The following is an 18769-nucleotide window of genomic DNA, read 5'->3' as shown; positions in this document are numbered from 1 at the left end:
GAAAAGTGTGGTAAGAGTTGTAGCCTGGTATTGCAGGGGTGCTCTCTGGAGCCTTGAACCAGGTCTCAGTTAATGTACAGATATCGATGTTCTCCATTTTTTAGGAGTGCCTCGAGAGAGCGCATTTTGAGGTTTAGACTTCTAGCATTGAGTAGCATTACCTTCATATTTTGCATGCTTTTATCTGTTACGGTGGTGAGAAATAGGGGGATCCTAGGCAAATGTCCAGCACTGGTAGAGTTTTTAGTAGAATCTAGAATAGAAGCTGCTGTTAAAAAATGAATAATTAGTAGACCATACAAAATATTGCATGATAACTATAAGAATCAAACGGAGGAGGTTAGAAAGGATTGGGAAGTGAAAGTGGATAAGCATTTTACAAAGAAGCAATGGGGGATATATGTGTGCCTTTGAAATATGTAACAACGTCTAGAAGATTTAGGATCTTTGCTTGGAAGTGTTTACATAGGTATTTTTATACCCCAAGTAGACTCCAAAGAATTTTTCCTCAGCTAGACAGCAAATGCTGGAGATGCGATGGGTAAGAAAGAGGTAATTGGGAACATATTTTCTGGAGTGAAATGAGTTGGCAGACTTTAAAGACTCCCTGCAAACTGCTTTGTCAGAGATACTGGGTGAGCAAATTGGTGTAACCAAGGAAATGATTTTTTAAGCTATGATACAGAATCAGAATTGCCTTGACATAGTAAGGCCTTGTTGAGTCTAATTATGGTGGCTGTTAAAAAAGCAATAACTAGAAAATGGAAATCAAAATTTAAACCAATATTACTAGAAGTAGGTAATATAGTAACAGAGATAAAATAACTGGAATTGGGATCTTTAGAAAATAGGCCATGGTGGTGCAGCAGTTAGCATTGTCGCCTTCACAACAAGAGGTTCTCCTATTCGATTCTCAGCTGGAGCGTCTTCTGTGTGGAGTGTTCATGTCCTCCCCACGGTTGAGTGGCATTTAAAGACATGCAGGTAGGTGCGTGTGTGAATGGGTGTGCCTTCTTTGAAGGTTGGGCGTCGGGCTGGCAATTCGGCACTATAAAATCCACGGACAATCATTAGCAGACAGGAGTTCCGCTGTGGTGACCCCTAACTGGGAAAAGCCGAAAGACACAAAATTACCTACAAAAAAATGAGAATTGTGGGAACAATACATGTAGAGGAGGAATGAGGTTTAAAAGATGGCAAGATTTGAATGTTTGACTGACAATGACTGGATAAATTATATGTGATATATAATGTTTGCAACTAAAATTATTTCAATATGGTTTGTTTTCATTTAAAAAAAGAATCAAACATAAAACATGAACAAATGTGGGTAAAATCAGTAAGGAATACCTCAGAAAATGAAAAAGGAGGGGGGGGCGTGGCCAAGGATGAACACAGGATAGCAGCAGATTTCTTCAGCTCCACCAATTTCATTACACTGACAGGAACTAATTACTTAAAAAATTAATTTTTGAAGTAATTTTCTTTCTAAATATGTTTGTTTTATATAGTTCTTGAACTATATCTAAAAAAGAAAGGAAATTTTAACAATATTCCTGTCAGAAATCACTTTGGAAATTTTCCTGTCAGTTTATCAGTCTGAAATGAGTTCCAGTAAGACAAATTCTCAAGACTCCAGCATCAAGAAAGAACTTCAGTCTCTGATAACTATAATCCAGCAACTTACTGCTAAGATGGATAAAATTGATACTAAAATAGATACCTTCATAGAAAAAACTACAAAACAAATAGACTTGTTACATACAGACCTGCAACAACAGAAGATCCAGATGACAGGCATAGAAGAAGCTGTGAATGACATGGAAAATAGAATCCAAGAAGAGGAAATCAACATTGAGTTTCTGCCGAAACAAAATACACATTTACAAACAAAGCTGGATGACCTGGAAAATAGATCTAGGCGCAATAACATTAGGATTTTTGGACTGCCAGAAAATATTGAAGGTAACAATATTACTTCTTTTTTAACAACATGGCTCCCTAAAACTTTAGACTTACCAGAAGCATTCTCTTTTGGTATTGAAAGAGCACATAGATCTATTGCTAATACTAACTCTAACAAAAACTATCCTAGATCAGTTATAGTTAGATTTCTATCATCTTTTGATAAAGAGATGGTTCTTAAATCTGCTTGGGTTAAAGCTACTGTTAAGATTAATGAGACAACTGTGCGTTTTGACGATGACTATTCTTCCTTGGTAATAGCTAAAAGAAAAGTTTTTCTGCCACTAATAAGGGAGCTTAAAAAGCACAGTTTAAAACATACCTTCTGTTTCCTGCCAAGCTAAAAATCTTCCTTCCTGATGGTCCTAAAATTTTTGATGACTTAGACTCTGCTTTACTGTTTATTAAAAAAAATAAGATTTTGGATAAAATAGAGGAAATGGAATGGGCTAGTCCTTCATTAAAGAGACTGCCAACTGAAACTTCGTGGAAGACTTCAGAGAGGAAGAAGAGACTAAAAAACAAATGATTTGTTCTATGTTTTTTTTTCTTTTTTCTCTCTCATCATTTTACTTCATTATTAATCTTTTAAATATAGTTCCTGCATTTCCAGAAAGCCACAAATATTCTGAAAAAGATTTAATCAAAGTTATTCTCTGTGTGCAAAGAAATGTTTTGTTTCATAACCAGTCAAAATATCTGAGGAACTAATAACAAGCTATTATTCAATTTGTTTCTCTTTCTGAAAAAGAGAAGTAAGGTCAGTAATTTGATACATTTTTTCTCTTTTTTCTCCTTTTCTTCTTTTCTTTGTTTAAACAATGACATTCTATTTAGATTATGTAGTGGGTAAAGGGTGGGGGAGGGCAGGGAGAGAAGAGTAATGAAAATATGATTAATAGAATAATAACATATTTATTCCTTGTAAAAAGTTTATATGTTCTTCAAATGCTATTCCTAATTATACTTTCTTGATTATACTGCTTATGCTTGTTTGTAAATAATCTGTCATGCTTTAACTAATAATAATTAGAACTAAATAATAGTAAATAATATGTTTTATTTTTAACTCTATTAATATAAACAGTAAGTAATATTCCATTGTATATACATCTTATAGCTTTCTCTTACATTTTTTTATTTCTGCTTTACACTCTTTTATTTTCTACTCTCTTTTTCTTTTCTTTATTCTTTCTCTTTATTTTTTTTCATATTAATATGTAGAAATGCTTTTGATCATCTAGACACAGTAAATAATAAGATTTGCATAAAAATTGAGTTGGGACATAAATATTGAGTTTTATTACTTATTAATAACTTTGGGCTTAATTTCACTTACATAGAGGCTGTAACAACCTGTAAAATACATTGCGAAGGTTTTGTCATGTTTAGATGCATTTACACTGCTAAATGAATGTTTGTCACTAGTTTTTAACAAGTTTCCCGCCAAAATGTTAAGGGAGACAATCTGGAATGTGTGCTACCTCATAAACAGTGTCCTCGAGTTGTTTCAAAAGCTTCAACTCTCAGAATTCTCACAGAGAAGCTGAAAGCAGTCAGTTTGACCTTTGACCCAGATATCACACTGACACATCACAGATTCAGGAAGAACACTCTACCAGGAAGTAGAACTGATGCAAATGTGACTATGTGAAGGAAAATGAACTCTTTAACATCTAAATGTGAGTTATTTTATATAATGACTTAAATATCTATGTTATAATTCATAAAATATGTCAGTTATAATGATTTTAAATGATGCAGTTTCTTGTAGTAAGTAAATGTCTTATTTTAGAAGGCATAGAAAATGAAACATTTATTCAAGTGTTTTTGAAAATCTACTTGACTGCAGCATACTAATCTGTGTTAAAACTTATGTTCCAAACATATACATTACTATAACTCATTTAATTCATCTGATTGACAAGCATAAATAACTTTATAACTCTATTCTGGAAGAAATTGTCATGTGATATATTTTAAAGCAGTAGTATAGACATACAAAATACAGATGGCTTTTTACAATAATGCAAGTGTTTCTGAGAATTTGCATAACTATGCAGTATGATTTATAACAATTTCTATAAATATAATATTTTATTCTATTGACAATAATGAGTATGAGTAAAATGCTCATATACAAGCAATTCAAGTTTTTTGGAAGCTGTTGACTGCATTTACATGACAGAAAATAGATGCATCTTAATATATGTAATGTCTGAACCATATTAGCCAAAGCTTTTGATTTAAATGAATGTTAGAACTTATTTTACATACTTTGAATAAATTAATATGTAAATATGCCTACCTTTTTTTTTTCTCTCTCTTTCTTTCCTCTCTCCCTCTTTCACGTCTTTTATTTCTCTCTCTCCTTTTGGTTCCTAATATCAAGATTATTTGAATGCTATTTGAATACAAGTGTATTATATTACATAGATGTATATAGTAGTATGAATAGTTTTAAAAAAAAAAAAAAAAAAGTTTATTTTAGTTTATATGATGCTGTTTTATCAAATGTGTAGTCTTGTCTTGCTAGATAATTGAATTGAAAGCTGTTAATTTAAGTTAAATATAACCAGTATTAAATTGATAAGGTGGTAGCTGAGGTACTGCTGCTTAGGGTAGGGGGTTAACTTGAGTGGTAAATACTACTGTAAGTTGGAGTTTTTAACTCCAGGCTGGATGCAAGGTTTAATCCTTACATTATTTTCACTTGTTCATTGTTATATGTATATAGTTTTGACATCCACAATATATTTTGTACACTCATTGTCACTACAAACAAAATTGAATCCTATACAAAATCCCATAAGAGATTCAATAAATACAGCTATATTTAAAGGTACACCTAAGTAACATTACTTATGTTGTTATTTGTTATTTTGATCATAAGATCCTTAAGTTTTAAAAATGCCAAATGACATGTTTAAAAGGAATTTCTTTAAATATTAATGGAGTGAATAATCCGTGTAAAAGGGCAAGCCTAATAAGATACATTAATTTACATAAGACCAACTTAGTCTTCCTGCAAGAAACCCATCTCTTGAAAAAAGATATTGATAAACTAGCCACAAACAAATATACAGTATTGGTTAGTTCAGAGCACACTCAGAAAAAAAGAGGAGTGGCTATTTTATGGAATAAAAGTATGCCCATTCCTAAAACCATTAAGTCTTATCAGGATGACAAAGGAATGTTTTGTATGGTTACAATACAAATTAATGGGAAGACTTACACTTTAATTAATGTATATTGGATACCTGGAATTGGTATTAATACAGTGAAACATCATCTTGATAAGATCATATCATTCTCTATAGGAGATATTATTTTAGCTGGTGACTTTAATTGTATACTACATGAAAGTGATACTACCACTATAGGAAAAAGAAGAATTACATCTAATGCAAAACATTTAAATGATTTTGCTAATTCTTATCATTTGAATGATATTAATAATCAGATAGATTCAAAATCATTACCATACACCTTTTTTCTAACAGATACAAAACTTATTCAAAAATAGATAGGGTCTTTATTTCTAACCAGATGGTAACAGATTTAATTAATTCCAAAATCATTTCATGTCCTATATCTGATCATAATTCAATTGTTTTTGAATTCATGATAAAAATACTCATAATGTTCAGATCAAAAGGATACCAGCATACTTAACTCAACTAAAAGACTATAAAGAATATATACTTTCAGAAGTAAAACATTTTTTAGACATAAATAATACTCCTGAAGTCTCCATTGTCTATGTTTGGGATGCCTTAAAATCATATCTATATGGACAAAGTATCAGATGGTATAATAATAAAAGGAAATCTTGGGATAAGGAATTGTTAGATATTCAAAGTAAATTAGACTCTTATAAACATAATAATAAAGAAAATATTATGGACAAGAAAGTTATTGAAGAAATAAACAAACTAAATGAGAAATACAAAGAAATTTTAACTCATAAAGTTAAAATAACTTTAGAGAAATATAACTTTTTGTTTTATTCAATAAGCCCCAAATACTTACACAGACTTAAAAATAAAACAAAAAGGTTGAATAAACAAAACCATATCAAAGAAATCTTTTCTCTAAGGAAAAAGAAGAATGTTTCTAGTATACCAGAAATACTAGATGAATTTAGAAATCACTTTCACAAAATTAAACATAATAACATTAACATGGAACCTAAAGATAAAATAAAGGAGTTTATAACCACAAACATGAATAAAAAGCTTAATAAACAACAGATTAAACTATTGGACAAAAATATTTCATATACAGAGGTTATTACACAAATAAATAAGCTTAAATCAAACAAAGCACCGGGTAATGATGGTATTATACCAGAGATATATAAAATCCTTTCTAAAAGTACATATTCATTAATACATAAGGTTTTATTTTGGCCCAAACTGAATTAATAACCCCCCCATCTTGGCAATATACATTTATTTTGCCAATTTTAAAACCTAATAAAGATCCAACTAGATGTACTTCATATTGGCCCATCTCATTACTTAATGTTGATTATAAAATGTTTATGAGTATTTTTGCTGATAGATTGAAGACAATCATCCCCGGCATTATAGATATAGATCAGACAGGCTTCATTGTAAATAGAAATACTTTTGATAATATAAGAAGAACTTTAACATTAATTGATTTTGCAAATAGGAAAAAGAAAGATTTAACACTTATTAGTCTTGATATAAGTTCAGCATTTGATTCAGTAAGTTGGGACTATCTGTTTACCTTACTGAAGTGCACAAACTTCTCAAATGCATTTGTAAATCTAATTGAGCATTTATACAAAGGAACATTGGCTTATATTAAGGTAGGAACATATGTTTCACAAAAAATACCCATTTTAAAGGTACAAAACAAGGATGTCCACTTTCTCCACTATTATTTACTTTAGTAATGGAGCCTTGGGCTAATTTGATCAGAAACAGTACTGACATAGAGGGTTTTGAAATAGATGAAAATACAACATCCAAAATTCAACTTTTTGCAGATGATGTTCTAATTACATCAGCAGGATCTAATTCTTCTATGCAGTCTCTATTTGATAAAATGATGAATTTTAAAAGTATTTCTGGTTTAATATTCAATGAAGAAAAACTAAAATACTACATATATATACACGAAAAACTATTCTCATTAGTGATTTTACTAAATATGTACCCAATTCAGGTCAGATAACTTATTTAGGTATAATATTATCTAAAGATATTAAATCTATTATATATAATAATTATAATACCTGTTTTCTTAATATACAAAATCTTTTTAATACCTGGAATAATATGTTTTTACTATGGAGGAGAGACTTACAATTATTAAAATGATAATATTCCCCAAGATTTTATACTTAATACAATCAATAATACTTCCACCTACAAAAATAATTATCAAGAAACTGAATACACTAATGTTAAATTTCTTATGGGCACCTAATAGACCTAGGATTGCATTAAAGAAACATACTAATAGCTGGTCTCAAGGGGTATTTCTTTTCCAGACTTTAATTTATATACTATCTCTTCTATTGTAAAAGTTATTACTTTATTAATAGATCAGTCATATGTCAAAATGGAAAGATTATTGGGAGCTAATTAGTATGCACTTCATGAAAATCTCCTTAACACATAAAAATATGATTGTAAATAACTCCATGTTATGGTTACTAAAGGAATTTTGTACTTCACCTATTACACCTAAACATATGGTTTGTTACCCATTAAATATTATTATTAGCTATTGTAACTTTATATTCATGCACCCTAAGTATAGGGAATGGAATTTTATTATATTCCCTATAATGTATACTCAGGGTATGCTTTTGTCATCTACTTCTGAAGGAACTCATTTAGCTATAGATAATGATCTAAAGTACTGGTATCAGTTGATATCTGATAATAAAGTTAAAAATCTAGATTTCTTAAAACAAGAATTTGATCTAAGAGAAACTTGTTGGTTAGAGGTTCAGACCTTTAGACTTTATCTCATTAATAAAATAGATCTAATATCTATAACAGTTAAATAATCTATTCCAACACTGATTGATTACTTGATATTAAATTTACAACATAAAGTTTCTGATAAAGGTAAACTTTCATACATACATAAAATTATCAGACAAGAAACCTTTTACAGTGTAGATTCATACTGGAATTATTTCACTTCTATTAATGGGGACCCACCAAATCAACAAGATAAACAATATATTTGGAATCTGCCTATAGAACTACGTCTTCCATTGTCTGGAGACTTTATACATGGAAATTTTTACATAGATCTTTTTATTCACCTTTGATGATGAATAAAATAAATAATAAAGATAATCTATGTAAGAGATGTAATGTAGAAATTAATGCTGACTGGGCTCATATGTTTTATGACTGTATAAAATTGAAAGAATACTGGAAGTCAATTAATGAATTTTTGCAGGCTCTTTTTACAGATAATTTCATTATTTCTAAATCTCTTATATTATTCAACACACCTGTACCTCAAAGTGTTAAAAAGGTTAAGCTTCCCTTGTTATGGTCTATTCTAGCAGTGGCTAGGAAAATAATAACCAGAAATTGGATTTCAGATACACCTCCTTCGTTCAATGAATTTAAAAATGTTATGAATATAGTTTGCCATATGGAAATAAACACAATTAGGTCAAGAACAACTAGAAAAACATCTTATTATATTGTATGGGATAATTTACAAAATTTGTTAAAAAAATCCTAATTTCAATAGCATGGTATTTTAGTTTAATTAATTGATCTGATTGTAGTGGATGTCTTTGTAAATACTTTAGTTGTTTTGTTGAATGTTATAATCATATCTATTTTTAATTACTTGTATAAAATTGTTATGATATTTCTCTTGTATGTTAAAACAATAAACCTGTTTTGAAAAAAAAAAGAAAATGAAAAAGGATATTAAAAACTGCTTCAACATCTAGGAATAAAGTCCAAGCAATAAATCAATTTGTTCTTCCTGTTTTAACTTACAGTTTTGAGGTAATCTACTATTGGATCTACTGGACATGAAAAAGAAAAACACTTCACACTTACCAAATGATATATAAAAAAAATCATTGTACACCAGGATTATATATTCCTCACGCTGAAGGAGGTATGGCTTGCCTCAAAATTGATTACATTATTAGATATGCAGTCAAAGGACTGCACACATATTTGATGACCTGATCAGATCCTAACACGGGGAAAGTTTTAAAAATGAGATGAATATGTCCGAGTTGACATCTCTGCTTAGTTTAGCAGAAGGATTTTGGCATCAAGTGGAAATGGAAATCAAACCAGAAGCAGAGAGAAATCAGATGGCAACTGAATGTGCTAAAAACAAAAGCAGAATGATCAGATGAAAAGGATAAAATGTGGAAAATTCATAAATATAGTGGCTAGAACAGAGATCTCCTGGAACAGCCTCATGTTGATCAAAATTTGAATGGTTAAGGAGACATGAATTGAAATCAAAAGATGTAAGTTTAATAATGGTGGCCCAGGACAGTGGACTACATACAAATTGGTTTACAAAAAACCATTGTAAATGTGGGAGAAACAGGCAAATTCACATTCTGTAAAAAATAGAATTGCAAACAGTCACACATCTTGTTACTGGGTGTGATACACTCATGGCAGAGGGCCTGTATATTGAAAGGCATAATAATGTGGCAAGACTATTGCACTGGGAATTGTGCAACCACAAAAGTATAGAAGTAGCTGAGAAGCATTAGAAACATGAACTACAAGGCATCATAGGGAATGATAAACTGTATATCAGAAGGGCTCATCCATTGCCAACAGTTCAAAAAACAGATGCAAGGAAGCCAGATATAGTATCCATGAACAAAACACAAAAGTAGCATCGGTCAATGAAGTTGTTACACCCAGTGATTGCAGTAGCCTATTTACAGAGAGGTACAAAGTAATAAAATATCGGGATTTACAGGCAGAAATGAGAACAATGTACAAGAAAGTTACTTAGACAGCCCCAATACTAGTAGGAATACTGGGTCTAATAAAAAAGAATTTACAGTCATACTTAAATATGCTGCCAATACATGTAACTCCATATGAATTACAGGAGGCAATTCCAGTCCCATTGCAAGTGCTGAGAAGAGCACTCCTGACTAACATCAAAGACTGAAACAATACTCAGCTAGGCTTGGTAGTGGCTTCATATCACAGCAGCATGTAGAGTTGGTTGAAAGAAGTGAGTCCCATCCAATAGTAATATCAGACCTTGCACCTATAAGGACTAAGATAAATATATAAGGAACTAAAAAAACAGATTGGCAGTTCTCTATGTGTATATTAAGAAGAGGAAAATTTAAGGAATGAGTAACTGATAAAATCTGAGAATTATTAGAGCAGATACTAATGGTCCCTGAGAAGTTAACAAATCCACAGGATATAACAAACATGCACTTTAAAAATTTAGAGATATATGAGAAATATAAAAATTACTTAGAAAGACTGGCAACAGTTAGAATGCTGCAGAGGAAGATGATTCTTACAGACAGATCAAAAGGAAGAAAAGATGGCAGAGTGCTAAGAGGAAAATAAGTGACTTTCTGGACAATAGACAAGAGTTTAAGAAAATGTCTGTTAAACAACTGTTTCTTGATAATAGCTCCAGAGCACAGATTCTTAATGCAAAGACTTAGGCAACAGAAACTTGAATGGATTGTGACAAGACCAAAGGACATTATGGCAAGAAGAGTAACTATGAATCCTGAAGATATAATGGAGGTGTTTTAGCAATATTACAAAACCCCCATAAAAATAGGACAGAGGAGTGGAAAAATCATGGATCAATTTAGTTATGTGGAAGGGAGTCTAGCAATGGGTAACATTAACAGAAGAAATGATCTCTCACTTCCCTAATTATCTCAAAAGATCATTTGCCAAAAGTACTAACCAAGCCCAAAAATACTTCCTCCGTGGACCTGATGATGTACCTGGTGCTTAATTAATAGTGTTGAAACATGCACTTGCGGACACACTCCTCATATTGTTTAATCCAAGTTTAGCTAATAGTTTTGTCCCTGATGAGTGGCACACTGCAGTGGTGATGCCCCTCTGTAAGCCTGGCTTTACAACTGACCTAGGTGATTACAGCCCTATCAGCCTTATAAGCCTTACCTGCAAAGCCATGGAACTTATTATAACTGACCTCATAAACTGCAAAATCAGAATTCTTATTGAACTTGACCCCCAGCAGTTTGGTATAATGAAAAGTAGATCCTGTCTATTTAAACTCATAAGCTTCTTTGAAAGGGTTGCAGATGGTGGCCATGCAGTGTTCGTGGCATATCCTAACCTGGCTAAGACCTTCAAGACCATTCCCCAAGCTAGCATCATACAAAGCCTAAGTGCTTTAAAAATCAGTTCATATATGGTTTGGACAGCAAACTCGGTGAAAGAATCAACACAGTGCAAGTTACAGTCATGAGAAGCCTCATAAGAACCATGAAAGTGACCATCAGTATCCCTCAAGTCTTGGTGACAGCACCTTTCCTTTTTGGTATTTACTTCTCAGATTTCCAAGCACAGAGCCAAGACCTCTGGTTAGCAAAGTTTGCATATGATTATATACTGGAGGGGTGTTATTTAGTCAGTCTATGACACTAAAACTATCCAGAACTGCATCTCTTTCTTTAGTAAACTCTTGGTGTACTAGAAATGGGCTTATACCTCTCAATTGTCCAGATTTTTGCCTCATATTTTTGGTCTATTCCTCAAAAACATTGCGATTTTCTGCACACCACTGTGGTGATCTGAGGATTGAAGTCACTAAATAATAACATATCTTTAAGTTTCAGACTTCATATCCTTCAGAAAAATGCATGTTAATACAAACCCTGTTATTCTTGCAACTTTTTAAGTTTGTAAGAGCAATATTTAAAATATGTCCCTATTTTTGGGCCTTTGTCTCCCTATTTTGTCAGGCTTTGTCCAGATTTCTAGCAATAAGAGATTGAGAGGCATGAATGGGCTTAAATAATTGCTAAAGGATAATAACATAATTTGTGGCAGACTTCCTCTCCCCTCATCATTCCATGTAGATAAAACACCAATGCAAAATGAAAATTTAGTCGGTGGCCTAAGTACTTGGATTGATAACGCTTTCTTTTTTGACCATCAGGTGACAATGGGTGTCAGGGAAATCCTTTTATTTAGTCCAGCTAATTTCCAAAGGAATATCATTAAGGTCTCGAAAGGTATTCCCTCACTTATACTCAGCATTGATCAGAATAATTATCAAATACAATGCCCCCTTTGGGATGTATCTCACTAAACATGCCAAACAATTAGAAAGACTCCAAAGGTTCATTACTGAAAAGATCATATGCGTAAAGTCCCTGAGATACTACAAGAGGCTGGAAGATTTGTCCCTATATTCAGTGTCTTATAGACTTTTTTGAGTGAACATCTCTGTATTGTTCATTTCACCATTAGAGACATGATTATCCTGGACCTCCTATATCTCTGCAAGTCCAATATTTCCATCAGTAGAAGAACCACATACTTAAAATTTCAACAACAAATAAAATAAAACTTGATAGAAAGATAAGTTTATAATACAGTGCCTCCCAAACCTCTGGAATAAACTTCCTCTCTACTTTAAGAAGTGTGTCTCATTATATTCCTTTAAACATAACCTACATGACTGGATGGGTATCAGCAAGTTTACTCTTGGATTGACTGGTGTGGCCTTCCCAGAGAAAGGAAGTACAGCCTGAGGGAGGGTATACTGGCAAGACATGAATAGTTATAAAACTCAATGGCCTTGGAATATCTGAATCCATGATGATTTACAGGGAATTGAAACATTAACAAACTACATTATTGTTGTTGATTAGTTTGGATGCAAAGTGATGAACAGGGTTTGCAGGGAATTCACAAGCAGGGCAATATTAGCTTTTGCACTCCCAGCTAATAAAACGAAGGAAAATATATGATGAATCTGAGGTAAAAATAAAGGTGGGAGGAGCATAACTCTCAGTCTTCCACCTCCAAAATGTGGAATACTGTTACTCATGATATGAAACAAATAGGCAAAAATGTAGAACCCCTACTGACAGCCTATTAACAACATACTAGGAACGCACAGAATGGCTAAAATGTTTTACAGAAGACTTATAAAAAGCTTTGCATTTGTACTTGTTTCGCTCTTATAAACAGTTTGGCATATCTGTGGTTAGAGTTCCTTTGTTGGTTTCTCTCTAAATATGCCATAAGACTACTTTTCCACTCACTTCATATTACAGTTCCTGTTTGTAGTATACTAACTTACCTTTAATTTCTCTGTAAACTGGATATAATTTCTCTACATATTAAATCATTGTCATAAACCTTGTATCTATTTTAAAGAATGGTTTCATATTATGTCCAATTTGGCATTAATTATAATTATTACAGTAGATGTTTTGTGTATTATTTTTGAAGACTGTAAAATTATTGTTCTTAAAATGTTTTGTAATACATTGGAGCTTTTATCCCAGGCCCCCACTGAAAATGGGCTCCGACCCATTCAGACCTTCCTGGCAATCAAGTGTCAATAAATAAATAAGAAAAGAATAATTAGTGAAGGTTTAGAAAGTATTACATTACTATAAGAATTACTCAGAGGAGATTGGAAAAGACTGAGAGGAAAAGTTAGAATGACAAAGTACAAAAGAACAATGACTGAAAATCTGTAAGACCTGTAGGTATGCTGCAAAGTCCAGAAAATTCCAGATATTTGCATGGAAATGCACATACTCCAGATAAACATCAGATGATTCTTCCTCAAGTTAAAAACAGATGCTGAAGATATGAAGGGAACAATAGATGAAATTCAAAACACATTTTTGGGGAATTTTTGGAGTTAACTGCATTTAAGTACTTCCTACAAAATGTCCTGACATAGGTGTTGGGGAGCATATTATATTAACCAAGGAGATGATGCTGTTATGTTGGTGACGTAGTAAGGCCTTATTAAGTTTAATACTAACAGCAGCCAAAAAAGCAATTAAATGAAAGTGGAAATTGAGAATTAAATCTGCTGCAAATGAAGTACTGACTTCTGTAAAGATAATAAAAGAAACAGAGATGGGATCACTAAAAGATGGAGGAAGTAACCACTTGGGAACAAAATATACAAAGCAATGCTCAGGTACATAACTAAAATAACCAGGTTGCTAAGAACTGTAAAGTAAATTTGTATATTCTAACATACAACAGAAAAATACTGTTCTGACAGAAATAGTATGTACAATGCATGGAATATTTTATTGTGATATTTGTTGTTTCATTGTTATTAATTTATGTGAACTCATGTCACAAATGAATAATGTGATGAATAAATAAAGATGGCCGAAAAAAAGGATAAATGCCATTGTTATTTTCAGCTTGCCATATTGTCAAACAATTTCTCTTCATTCAGAATCCTATGCCCCAAAACCAGTCTTCACCAATACCTGAATATTTTTGCTAGCATCTCACAGCCACATACACTGCTCACCCCAACCTCTATGCTTCTAATATAAACCTTATGATAATCATATATATAAATAATCACTCTGCCGAACTGGAAAAATACACAGACCAGGAAACTTTCCACTTTTTAATCCAACAGGTCACGTAAAACAGTGCATAAGTATTGTTGACATAGATTTAAAAAAAACATTTATCAATTATTTGATAGGTATTCAAAAATTACTATAAATATTATTTATAAATTAATTTAAAAAAGTATGAATATATATAGTGCATATTATGAATTGCATTCCCTTTCATTTCATTCTGTCATCTTATTTCTTTAAATAATATGCATATTACAATAAATAAAGTATATATGTGCATAAAAATCAAAACATTCAATATTAAAACTTTTATAAAAATAATTTGACAAATAATCTAACTTTAAAAAAGTGTTCTTGTGTACTTGATGTTTGATATTTGTTAAGGGCGGTAAAGGCAAATATTGTGATTATTCACAATTTGGCAGCCCTTAACTTTAAAACAGGTAAAATGGATATATACTCGTTCAACCCTGGTTTATTCCCTGCATCTAGTGTTAATTGCCACCACAGTTCCCTAACTTCTATTGTCTCTTCCCATGGTCCGCCCCTACCATCACATTTAATCTGTTCTAGTACTAGGAACACAAAAGTGGCTTGTGCACAGGTTGTTAAGTGCTTATAAAGTGCATTAGTTTCTTTTTTAATAGATATTTCATAATAATGTTCATAAATCCTTCTCTTTAGTTTTCTCTCTGTTTTCCCTATATAGAAGGATTTGCAAACTGTGCAAACTGCAAAATAAATAAGCCCTTTTGAATCACAATTAAAATAATCTTTATTAACCAACCATTTCTTCCTACTCTCTAAATAAAATTTCTCCTTATTCATAATGTACTGACATTGGCTACACTTGCCACATTTATAAGTTCCTACCCTTTTTCCGATTTTCTTTGGCTTTTTTTCTAACATTAGTCTCAGATTATTTGAATTTTTGTATGTGATTTTCCTGGGTCCTTTGGGAATATTTTCTATGACAGTAAAGGCTATAAACCGTTCCCATTCTTTCAAAAAATTTTTCTTAATTATATTATTGATCCCATTATATTCTAACACTAAAGTTTTTTCAAAACTAGTGTTAGAATTATTTTTCTGTGGGCTTTTTGTTCTATTCTCATTATTTCCTATAATTATTGGTTTAAACCTGTCCTTTCTCCCATTTAATACTTCCTCTTTTATATCATAGATGAACCTGGGTGGATAACCTCTCTCTATAAACATAGATTCCAAGAAATTACATTCCATTTCAAAATCTTCATTTCTGCTGGTCATCCGACTCCCTCTAATAAATTGCCCCTTTGCAATGTTCCTCTTACAGTGCTAAGGGTGCGCACTATTAAAATGTAAAAAGGAGTTACAAAATGTTTTTTTCCTATGTATCTTTGTTTCCAATTTATTATTCAGTTTATATATTTCAATATCTAAGTACTCTACTTTATTTTCTGATATATTATAAGTAAATTTCAAAAATGGACATGTAGTATTCAACCATATGAGAAATTCATTCAATTTTTCTTTTCCCCCATTCCAAAAAATTATGTCATCCAAGAACCTACGGTAAAGTTTCCAGTATTGTTTAAACTCTGTTGTCTTTATATTTTCTTCTTCCCATTGGGAAAGAATAATGTTGGCAAACGTGGGGGCACAAGCTGCCCCCATAGCTACACCTTGTTTCTGCTGATAACATTCTCCTTTGAAATATAGGAAATTATTTCTCAATACTAAATCCATTAACCATGTACAAGTCAATTTCTCTTCCAAGGTTAAACAATTTTCTTGATATATAGCATCTTCAAACATTCTTATTCCTTCAACCCAAGGAATAGAAGAAAATAAATCTACTATATCTATAGTCACAAAAATCATATTCTCATCATATATGTCTGGAGTAACACATTTTAATAAATCCCAGGAATCCTTTAAAATGAAAGTTTTTCCCATCCATATGTTTTTTAATTTAGTATCTATATACTTAGCTAGGGGTTGGGTCTTAGACCCCTCTGCAGAAACTATAGGCCTAAATGGTGGGTCTACTTCATTTTTATGAATCTTGGGTATTCCGAATACAGATGGAGTACGAAGTTTTTCTACTTTCAAATACTTATAAAGGTTGAAATCTATCAGTTTTTCTTCCATCATATCAAATAAATTCGAGTCAATTTTACTATAAGATATATTAACTTCGTTTTTGGAAACTAAAGTGTATTTTCTATCATCACATAGAATATTATACATTTTGCTTTCATACTGTATTGCATCCATAATAACCACGCCTCCCCCTTTATCAGGTTTCATAACCCGAATAGAGGTGTTGTTTCTTAAGTTATCTAAACAAGCCCTTTCCTCATAACTTAAGTTATCTTTATGTACCTTGTAAATAAACACATTTTTGGGGAATCTTTGGAGTTAACTGCATTTAAGTACTTCCTACAAAATGTCCTGACATAGGTGTTGGGGAGCATATTATATTAACCAAGGAGATGATGCTGTTACGTTGGTGACGTAGTAAGGCCTTATTAAGTTTAATACTAACAGCAGCCAAAAAAGCAATTAAATGAAAGTGGAAATTGAGAATTAAATCTGCTGCAAATGAAGTACTGACTTCTGTAAAGATAATAAAAGAAACAGAGATGGGATCACTAAAAGATGGAGGAAGTAACCACTTGGGAACAAAATATACAAAGCAATGCTCAGGTACATAACTAAAATAACCAGGTTGCTAAGAACTGTAAAGTAAATTTGTATATTCTAACATACAACAGAAAAATACTGTTCTGACAGAAATCACAAACCATACAAAAAAAGAAAAGGTTTTCGCTTCTAAAAAAAAATGAGCTTCTTCGAGTAAAAGAAAAAAATTCTCTGTATTAAACAAGCTTCTTATAATTAACAAAAAAACAAAGTAAACAAAATAGTAAATAAATAAATAAAATACAATACACTTGGAGGAATATAGGAAAACTCACAATACTGAGGATGTTAAATTATTATACGGAACACCTACAGTATTAAAAAAACATAACATATACAATATTAAACATAATATACAATAAATAAACACTAAAGCATTTCCAAAATACTAATATATAATAAAGTATATTTTTTTCAAATAGTAATATAAATTTTTTAAAATTTTAAAAGGGTGTTTAGAAAAATGTGTTTTCAAGCAAGTTTTGGGTGTTTTAAAGAATTTGTGTGTAAAAAAATGTGTTTTAATGTTAATTTAAACCTAAAATCAATAAATGTAAATTTAAAAATCAACTTTTCTTACACCAATATTTTGCCCAAGATGTAATAGATGTAAAAACACTTTAGTAAAATGATAGATTGATTTGTAAAAAAAGATTTTAACTATCTAGATTTAAATCAAAGATTTTCCCACTAAACAGCTCTCACACCCCTATAAACAGAAGAGGAATTAAATCCTCAACAACAAGGAGAGATTGTCAAAATACAGTAAATGTGTTTGAATTCAATTTTCCACAGTGTGCACATAGAAAAATTTGATTTAATAGAATGTTAGAATATCAATTTTCAAATGAACATTATGGAAGTTCAACAGAGGGTAGGAGTACTGGCTTAATTTCTTTTAGGAGTTAAGGCTTTTTATTGATGTACAGAAAAGTCAGGACAACTGAGCCAGTGAGCTTAGCCTGATAACACAGAAATAACATTGATTGATACCTTTTTTCACAGTCACTGGTAACACAGAAACCTTCACATTTCAAATCTACAACAAAACTTCATTCAAAAATCAAACTACTACTTCATCCTTAACAATACTTTTCTTGCTGAGACAAGACAAAAACCCAAGACTTAACAATAAGAGTACTTTTCTTGCTGAGAAACTGGGAAAAGAACAGAGAGACTAAAGAAGAAAGGATCCTTGAAAGTTAAGAGTTATGGGACATGTAATTGAACTAACTTAGTGAACCACTGGTTACTTCCCTTGTGGGACATGTAAAACACAGTAAACAAATCAAAACAGGTAGTACATTTAGATATAATGAAACAAATACCTAAGTAAATTTATAGGATTAACTGTGAAACGATGGAAAATGAGATATATAGCTAGCTGTGTTTGCTGTAGCTTAGAGATACAGAAAAAACAAAATAGCAAAAACTATAAAATATAAAAATATAAAAATATGGAGGGCAAATGTTCCTAATTTAAATGTATCGGCTAAGCATGTGATATACCATCAGTGG

Source organism: Protopterus annectens, chromosome 4.part0 (assembly GCF_019279795.1).
Source record: "Protopterus annectens isolate FY-2018-M chromosome 4.part0, PAN1.0, whole genome shotgun sequence".
NCBI classification, from domain to species: Eukaryota; Metazoa; Chordata; order Ceratodontiformes; family Protopteridae; genus Protopterus; species Protopterus annectens.
This window is presented reverse-complemented; position numbering follows the sequence as displayed.